The sequence below is a fragment of the Silene latifolia genome, chromosome 5 (genome assembly GCF_048544455.1).
Source record: "Silene latifolia isolate original U9 population chromosome 5, ASM4854445v1, whole genome shotgun sequence".
Taxonomy (NCBI): domain Eukaryota; kingdom Viridiplantae; phylum Streptophyta; class Magnoliopsida; order Caryophyllales; family Caryophyllaceae; genus Silene; species Silene latifolia.
The window spans coordinates 46,575,718-46,583,051 of record NC_133530.1 but is presented as its reverse complement, the minus strand read 5'-3'; the positions used below and the strand labels follow the sequence as shown (position 1 = coordinate 46,583,051).

The 7,334-nt window shown below is 36.0% G+C and overlaps 1 long non-coding RNA gene across 2 annotated transcripts; it reads left to right on the top strand.

Moving 5' to 3' along the window:
* Window positions 1-4,320: 4,320 nt before the first annotated feature.
* On the top strand, window positions 4,321-6,872 carry LOC141656094 (uncharacterized). Of its 2 annotated transcripts, none has more exons than XR_012548335.1 (5): window positions 4,321-4,692; window positions 5,793-5,939; window positions 6,031-6,065; window positions 6,385-6,449; window positions 6,617-6,872. It is a non-coding gene; the product is annotated as an uncharacterized LOC141656094 (long non-coding RNA). The 2 variants fall into 2 exon arrangements; XR_012548334.1 differs by having other exon boundaries at window positions 4,500-4,692; window positions 5,400-5,939.
* The last annotated feature ends 462 nt before the right edge of the window (window positions 6,873-7,334 follow it).

The window sequence follows — 7,334 nt, the reverse complement described above, 5'->3', positions numbered from 1 at the left end:
TGCCTCTTAATGCTGAAAATACTATTTAAGGAGGAGGATAAAAGGGAGCCACGCCTGCCAATGTTCAAACACTCGATCGAGAGCCTTACACTGCTCGATCGAGTGAAATTATTGAGGAAGTACTCAATCGAGAGGATAAAAGCTTTCGAACGACATTGAGGAAAACCAGGTCCTCGATCGAGTGACACAAGTTGCTCGATAGAGTACAAATGCTGAGAAAACTTCTCGATCGGATTAATTAAGTGCTCGATAGAGTAATGTTTTTGCTGATAATAATAAATAGTCATCTAAATTTATTTCGGACGATGATTCTGCAATTGAAGTTAATTTCTTTGTTACTTCTTCTGCAGGTACTGATAGGTTGACGGGCCCAGAAAGTGGGCATCATACGTTAACTTTGGAGCCTGGAACAGTGTGGATTGAAGACCCAGGCGGAGGATTAGACGAGGCTAGGCCGCATAAGAAGAAAGCGCACGGGAGAGCCAAAGGTGGACGCCATTATGCTGCGATAAGTTATTGTTCTTCTGTTGATGAGATGGTATGGAGGGCTAAGGTCAAGCTGAAGGATGCTGAGGGGACCTCATTCAGTCAACAGCCTTGTTGTGGGCCATTAATTTCTGTCGGTGGATGATAAGAAGATGGTCGAGCTGGGACCTGTCTGAAACTAGCGCTACCGGGAGGCAACCCGGAGTTTAAATTTCTTTTTAGTGGATTTTCGAACAATTTTTTTTGTGTGCTTAATAATTGGCTTACAAACCATAGACTGTAAACAATTTTAGACTTGGTTTTTGTCGCCATTTGTGGTCAACAGGTACCCCTTCGATCGAACGCTTATTACTCTCGATCGAGTGATTTATATTCTCTCGATCGACCACTTTCACGGCCATATTTACTCGATTGAGTACAAAATTCTTTCATCGAGTTCAGTCGTTTGGATTCGTTTCCATTGGTTTGCTATGGAGCTGTTAGGACCTCCCATGTTGCTGGCTGGTTTGGGGAGGTCCCTACATCGCGTGTTCTTGTCAGTTTTCCACAGCCTCTCTTTCCTTTTTAGTTTGCGTTTCCTTTTCCTATTTTTGGGTACAATGATGGCATTGCACGGTTTGGTTTGGGGAGGTTATGCATCCATATCTGTGTCTGCATTTATGCTTTTATTGCATTTCTGTTATCACGTTTAATTTTTGTATGCATTGTTGTTTATTTTTATAAAATATGAAAATCTCATAAAAATTAAATTTTTTTATTAAATTCAAAAATTTCACGTTTACTTTTGCATATAGGTCGAGTCCGAACGGTAGATTTCAATGATGATATTGCACTATGATTTGTCACTTTGCTTAAGCCTTGCATTAAACTGTTATCTTTTAGCTTTGTCTTATTGCATATCTACGAGTTAATGTTAAAATACAGCTGAACAAATAGACTTGACCTGAAATTTTGGCAACCTACTTATAAATTCTAAGGAATTAGAGCTTAATAAACCGGTGTCATATATGACCAGTTTCATGTAGGAATTGAGAGTAGTATACTGCTTGCATAACATGTTTACTAATTTGCACGTTTATGAAATTCAATTGCTTTTTGCCCGCATACATTCGGGTTAGTGGTTGGTGTCACATGCAGGGAGGTGCTTACAATTTCCCTTTCCTTCATTACTACCCATAAAATCCACATTTAGCCAAATTTGCCTTTTGACCCTTAACTACAACCAAATTTAGCCTGCCTTGTCAAGCTAGTTAGTGGATGTTTTTGCGGTATATAATTTATTGTGCCAAGTGTGGTTTGTAATGACTATCTGGAGTTGGTAATTTATGGAGGAAGGAGGAGGATGTGTGAAAAAAAGAAAGAAAAAAACGTGAACAAAAAAAAAAGTAAAACAGAAAAAGAAAAGAAAAAAAGCCGTAAAAAAGAAGAAAGAAAAAGAACAAAAAAAAAAAGAATTTATATTGATGAGACGGTTTTTGCTCCTATGCTTTATCACTATCTATTGAGGAGTATGTTTTGGTTGAGTGAGTTTGTGTGCCGAAATAAGGGGCACTTGTGCTCATTTCTAATGATTAGGAATCGGATATAGTTCATTTGGTTCTGTTAAGTTAGCTAGCTTGGCTATTAACCTCACATTTCCAGAAATGTTTTGCCTTTTCTTACCCATTACCTCACTTTTCCATACTTTTGTAAGCCCTCGGCTGTGACAGGACCTTGTATGGTTGGAAGGTATGTGTACGGTAGCTAGAATTGTCTATCATATTAGTTGCATGCATGTTTATGTGGGTCGTAGTTTAGGTGAGCGACTATATTTCTTTCTCTCTTACACACATATGCTTACCTTTTGCTTCATGAGAGAAGAGTGACCCGCGAGAGTCCATCATCAAAGGTCTTGCAAGGTAGGCGGTTCAACTTTATTATAAACATCCTACAACTCGTTTGCATTTGACAGTTTTTGCTATAAGTGTTAGTTTGCTGCATTAAATCGGTTTAAGTTGACAATTTGTAGCTAGCTCTGCGTTTTCTTTTCTGTTCCATTAGTTTTGCATATAGTTTGCTTGGGGACAAGCAAAGGTTTGGTTTGGGAAAGTTTGATGCGTGCATTTTATATAGACTTTTTGTACCGTACTTACACGCATTTTTATGCATATTTAGTAGCGTTTAGCTACAAATGTCCCCCGAATTGTCTACTTTGGTTTCTCTCGTCTTATTTGCAGAAATGAACCAAAAGGAAGCGGAATCAAGCTTGAAACATGTCCCTATACATGCATTTAGGAGATGAGTTGAGCCGGAGCTTGGAGACTACTATTTTGAGATGCGCAAAGAAGTTAGATAGCTAGGCGAGCAAGGGAAGAATTTCAAATTACTAGTGCCTAATTTGAAGAGTCATATTTTGAGTTCTAAAACTGATTTTTAGGTGGTTCTAATTGGATATAAAATATTATCCTCTCAGCTTTCTAACGCCACTGAAAACGCCTGATTTTCCCAAGTAACGAAGAAATGGCGGCCATTTGAAGTTCAGTGCGCAAAGTAGGAAATACGCGCTGAGTTCAATCGAACACAAACCTTTCGATCGACCAACTACTCTACTGGATCGACCATATTAACCCTAGATCGACCACTTTCGACCACCAAACATCTTGATCGACCTCTTTACTATTCGATCGAGAGCCTACTAAGTCGGACGCAGCTCTATTTTAGTCGAGACTCTAGTTTACCTTATTTTAGCTTATTTTATAATAATATCTCTACTATATAAAGAGAAAATTAGGTCATTAATTAGGGATCTCTTCCCTGGACTCCTTTCATCACTTTTCTACAACTTAAAACTTCTATTATGTAGTTCTTCCTCTCAATTCTTGCCGGATCTAAATTATGTAATTCCTCTTCTCTATTTCAATTTTATTTTAGTTTTAATTCCTTTCTTCGCTTCGCTTCGTTTAATGGCCTCTTTAATTACTTCCATTCTTTTTTTTTCTTCTCTTGTTTAGTTTATGCTAATTCTTTCTCTTCATCTTTGCTTGATGTTGCTTTTAATTATTAATTCCATTGTTGTTAATTTCATTATTATCAATATGCTTAGCTAATTTCATTGCTAGGATTTAGGGGATTCAATGGGTTGATGTTAGTTGCTTATTAGGTTTGCAGATCTGTTGCTAAAATCATGTCTTTGTTGTTAATCACTGCATTTAATTGCATTTAGTTGCTTGAGTCGACGCATTTAGCTAATTGATTTGGTAGGCCTTGACCTAGACTGGAAGGTTGGAAGGGGTGAGACTTGCAGTGAACATTAGGATGCTTTAGTGAGGGCGGAAGCTAAGCTGATAGTGTTTTAGGGTGAATTGAGACCGGAAGGAGATATTCGCTGCCCCTTAGACTTATACAAGTGACAAATCTGTGACCTTAGCTGCAATTATCTGACATTCATTGGTGACCCGACAATCCTAATTCTCTCTCTTTATTGTTAGTCCCTTTTATTCTTTTCTCTGCTTTAGTTAGTCAGTTTAGATAACAAATCAACGAAACCCCCAATACAGTGACTTAGACAAACTTAGTTTAGCGAGTAGAAGCAACATAGCCTCCCTGTGGATTCGACCCCGACTTCCCTAGCTGCATTAGTTAGAGACCCCTCGGGTTTATTTTTGATAGGGTTGCGAGAGCCGGTATCACTACCATACCACCTTGACCCCTCCTTGTTCAAGGCATCGATAAGGAGGTATGCATGCACTAGGCAAAAGGCAAGAGCCCTTCTCTTACACTACAACAATATGGGGCAAAAGCATCATCAATAAGTAACCATCTAAGTATTTATATGGTTTCTTTGGTCAAAGAAACCATTCAATAAAGAAAAATGATCTCTTTCAAATAACAAAGAAACCATTATAGTGCAAAAATGGTTTCTTATATTAAAATAAGAATTAAAAAAACTTCCAGCATATATTGTAGTCACTTGCCCTCTCAAAGTAAATATCTCAACCACTCTATTTAGGAAAAAAAAAATATGTACCCAGAATAATTGTGTAAAACAAAATAGAACTCCATAAATTAGAACTCAGAAAATTATACCCAGAATTCTCATCTTACTTTCATCACTTTAGATCTAAACCTTGTCACAATCTCTCAAAGACCAAGGCCTGCTACGACAACGCCCACGACCTGCTACGACAACGCCCTTGACTCTCCGCCGTGAAATCTACGGCATAAGAGGTATTTTGTTTCTCTTATCCTATTTGAACTAATTGTATATGAAATTATCATTGTTGGTTACATTTTATATCCTTTGACTGATATGGGTAAAACCGTTACAAAAAAATTCTAAAGTAAGCTAGTGTCTTTTGGAATTAGGGTTCATGTATAATTGGGGATTTTGTATGAGAAAAGATTACGGTAATGTGTTGTTGTGTTTATATGATGTTCTTAGATATGAATGATGTTAAATTGAGAGATTTATGAAGTTCCCGATTTAAAAGGTTACTGAAAATTAGCCCTCGAGTTGGAAACTACGAGTAAATCATTTATCAAGAACTGAATATTGTTCCTTCAAGTAAAGAAGCTACCATTCTAAACTAATGATTACTATGTACCCGTTTACCATGTACAATATACAATTAAGTGATTAACTAATCGTGTTCCGATTACATTTACGTTGTTCAGATCCAAATAGGTTGTTGGATTAGGCTATTCAATACGTTATGGTTTGCTTGGCCTGTTTAATCCTACCATTAACACAAGGTTTTGAACAAATACCTTGCTTTAAAGATGACTCCGCTGAAATTATCTCATTTCTTATTACATTTTATGTTGTGAGCTAGTTGGTATCATCTATTCTTTATAAATGTTCTCGAACTTCTTTATTTGCCAAACATTAGTATTGTTTTTTTAGTTCAAATGATTATTATGTTTTTTTAGGTTAGGAAAATGTGGATTACATTTTTTCTCAAACGCAAGGAAGCGAGAGGCGGAAGAAGATCGAATCAAGTTGATCAATGAGTGTTTGATTTTTTTATGCAATTTTTAAGAAAATATTGTCATCATTTTTGTATTTCTATGAAAAATATTACTTGCTTCAAGTGATTGTAAAAACGAGTACTCTTTATTTTACATACTCCGTATATGGTATCTTTTTAAATTAGGATGGGATATGTGTTTTGTTGCATGGAACACGAGTATGCGCATAATCGACTCATTATGGCCTCATATGTAATTGTACAACAATGAGCAGTGTGATTATTCATATTATAGAGTTCATGCATGTGATTGATACCTTTGTTTTCGTTCAACTCCAATCTTGCACCATCTTATTGCAGGAGACAAGAGAATGGCTCAATGGCATAGTAAATTTTCGAGATTCCAGGTCAAATACTTCAAAGAATCAAATAATTAAGTCTACATCTCCTCTTCGTCAATCGCCGTTATCCCTTGCCTCATCTTAACCACTGTTCTACAACAACAAGGTATATTATAATTTTTAATGTATTTCTTAGGTATGCTACAATTTTTATATGGCAATTACTGGTGACGTTCAACTGCTAATGTTTTATGCAGGACGATTGATCAATCGATTTCCTCATTCAGTTAAGGTAATTCTATGATTTTGATACATTCACGTCCTTTTGTCACTTTGAACTGTCTCTCGCATATCTTCAATCTTCTGGACCTTAGTCCGATGTAAATATTTGAATCAATGGAGGTAGTATTTTTGGTTTTCATTTGACAGCTCTAAATGAGTACGCAGTATTATACAATACAACATCTTTCTCGATTATAACATCTCTTCCCCCAATTAAACATATAGAATGTTTTTTCCTCCCACTAAGAAACTTCGGGTGGAAATTGAAATGCATATTTGTTTCTTGAATTTCTTTGGTTAGTGACTTACCCGATTCTCTTTTTCCTTAGCTGCAGTTGCTCTCCAACTTGCTTTTGTTGTGTCACAATAATGTCTGCTCGAATATATTGTTAAGGTAAGAGTGAATATCTTTTGAATGAGAGTACATATGTAATGTTAAGTGCGTGATTAATGTTCATTTTATGCAATTGCATTATTTGATGAGTTCTGATTATTTAAGGTACCTTCAAATGATTTTTGATTTCTAGTTATTTGTATGACTGGATTTTATTTTCCATGCAGATAAATTGATGTTTAGGATATTTGGGTCCAAGACTAGTTAATAAGGCTCAGCCAATGTACTCAACAGAAGTAGATGAGGAGGTATATAGTGTAGAATAATGAGTTGGGATTTCTTTATATCGAATTTGTAAGTTCTTGAAAATACCTTTAATATTTGGGATACTTTGTGCAAATACACTGTATTTCAAAATATATTGTAACTCTATCAAAGTGATAATGTCATAAATTTTGTAATGTTATTATGTATTTTTGATGAGATACTGTCCAAGAAATTGTGAATGGTATGAGAGAAAAAAAAAAAGAAAAAAAAAATCAAAGAGACCATATTTCAATGTCAGTCGGTTTCATTGGAAGAAGCAAAGAAACCATCTGATTGTGAGAAATGGTGTCTTTCTTATCTTTAGCTAAGAAACCATTTTTCCCACTCTAGTGCTTTCTTTTCCTGATATTTAAGAAACCATCTAACTATCATCATTGATTTCTAACTTTTTTCAAAGAAACCATTTGTATTTAGATGGTTACTTACCCTAAGAGACCTTTGACCTTGAAACCATCTCAATGTTGGTTTCTTAGGCCAATTTCCAATGGTCTCTTAGCCTTATTTTCTAGTAGTGTTAGCCACCTCCGAGACATTAACATCCAACCGGCTTGAGAAAATATTGATGAGAGCCAACATATCTACACTATGGGGAGCAAGGACAAAGTTCACTTGGCACGT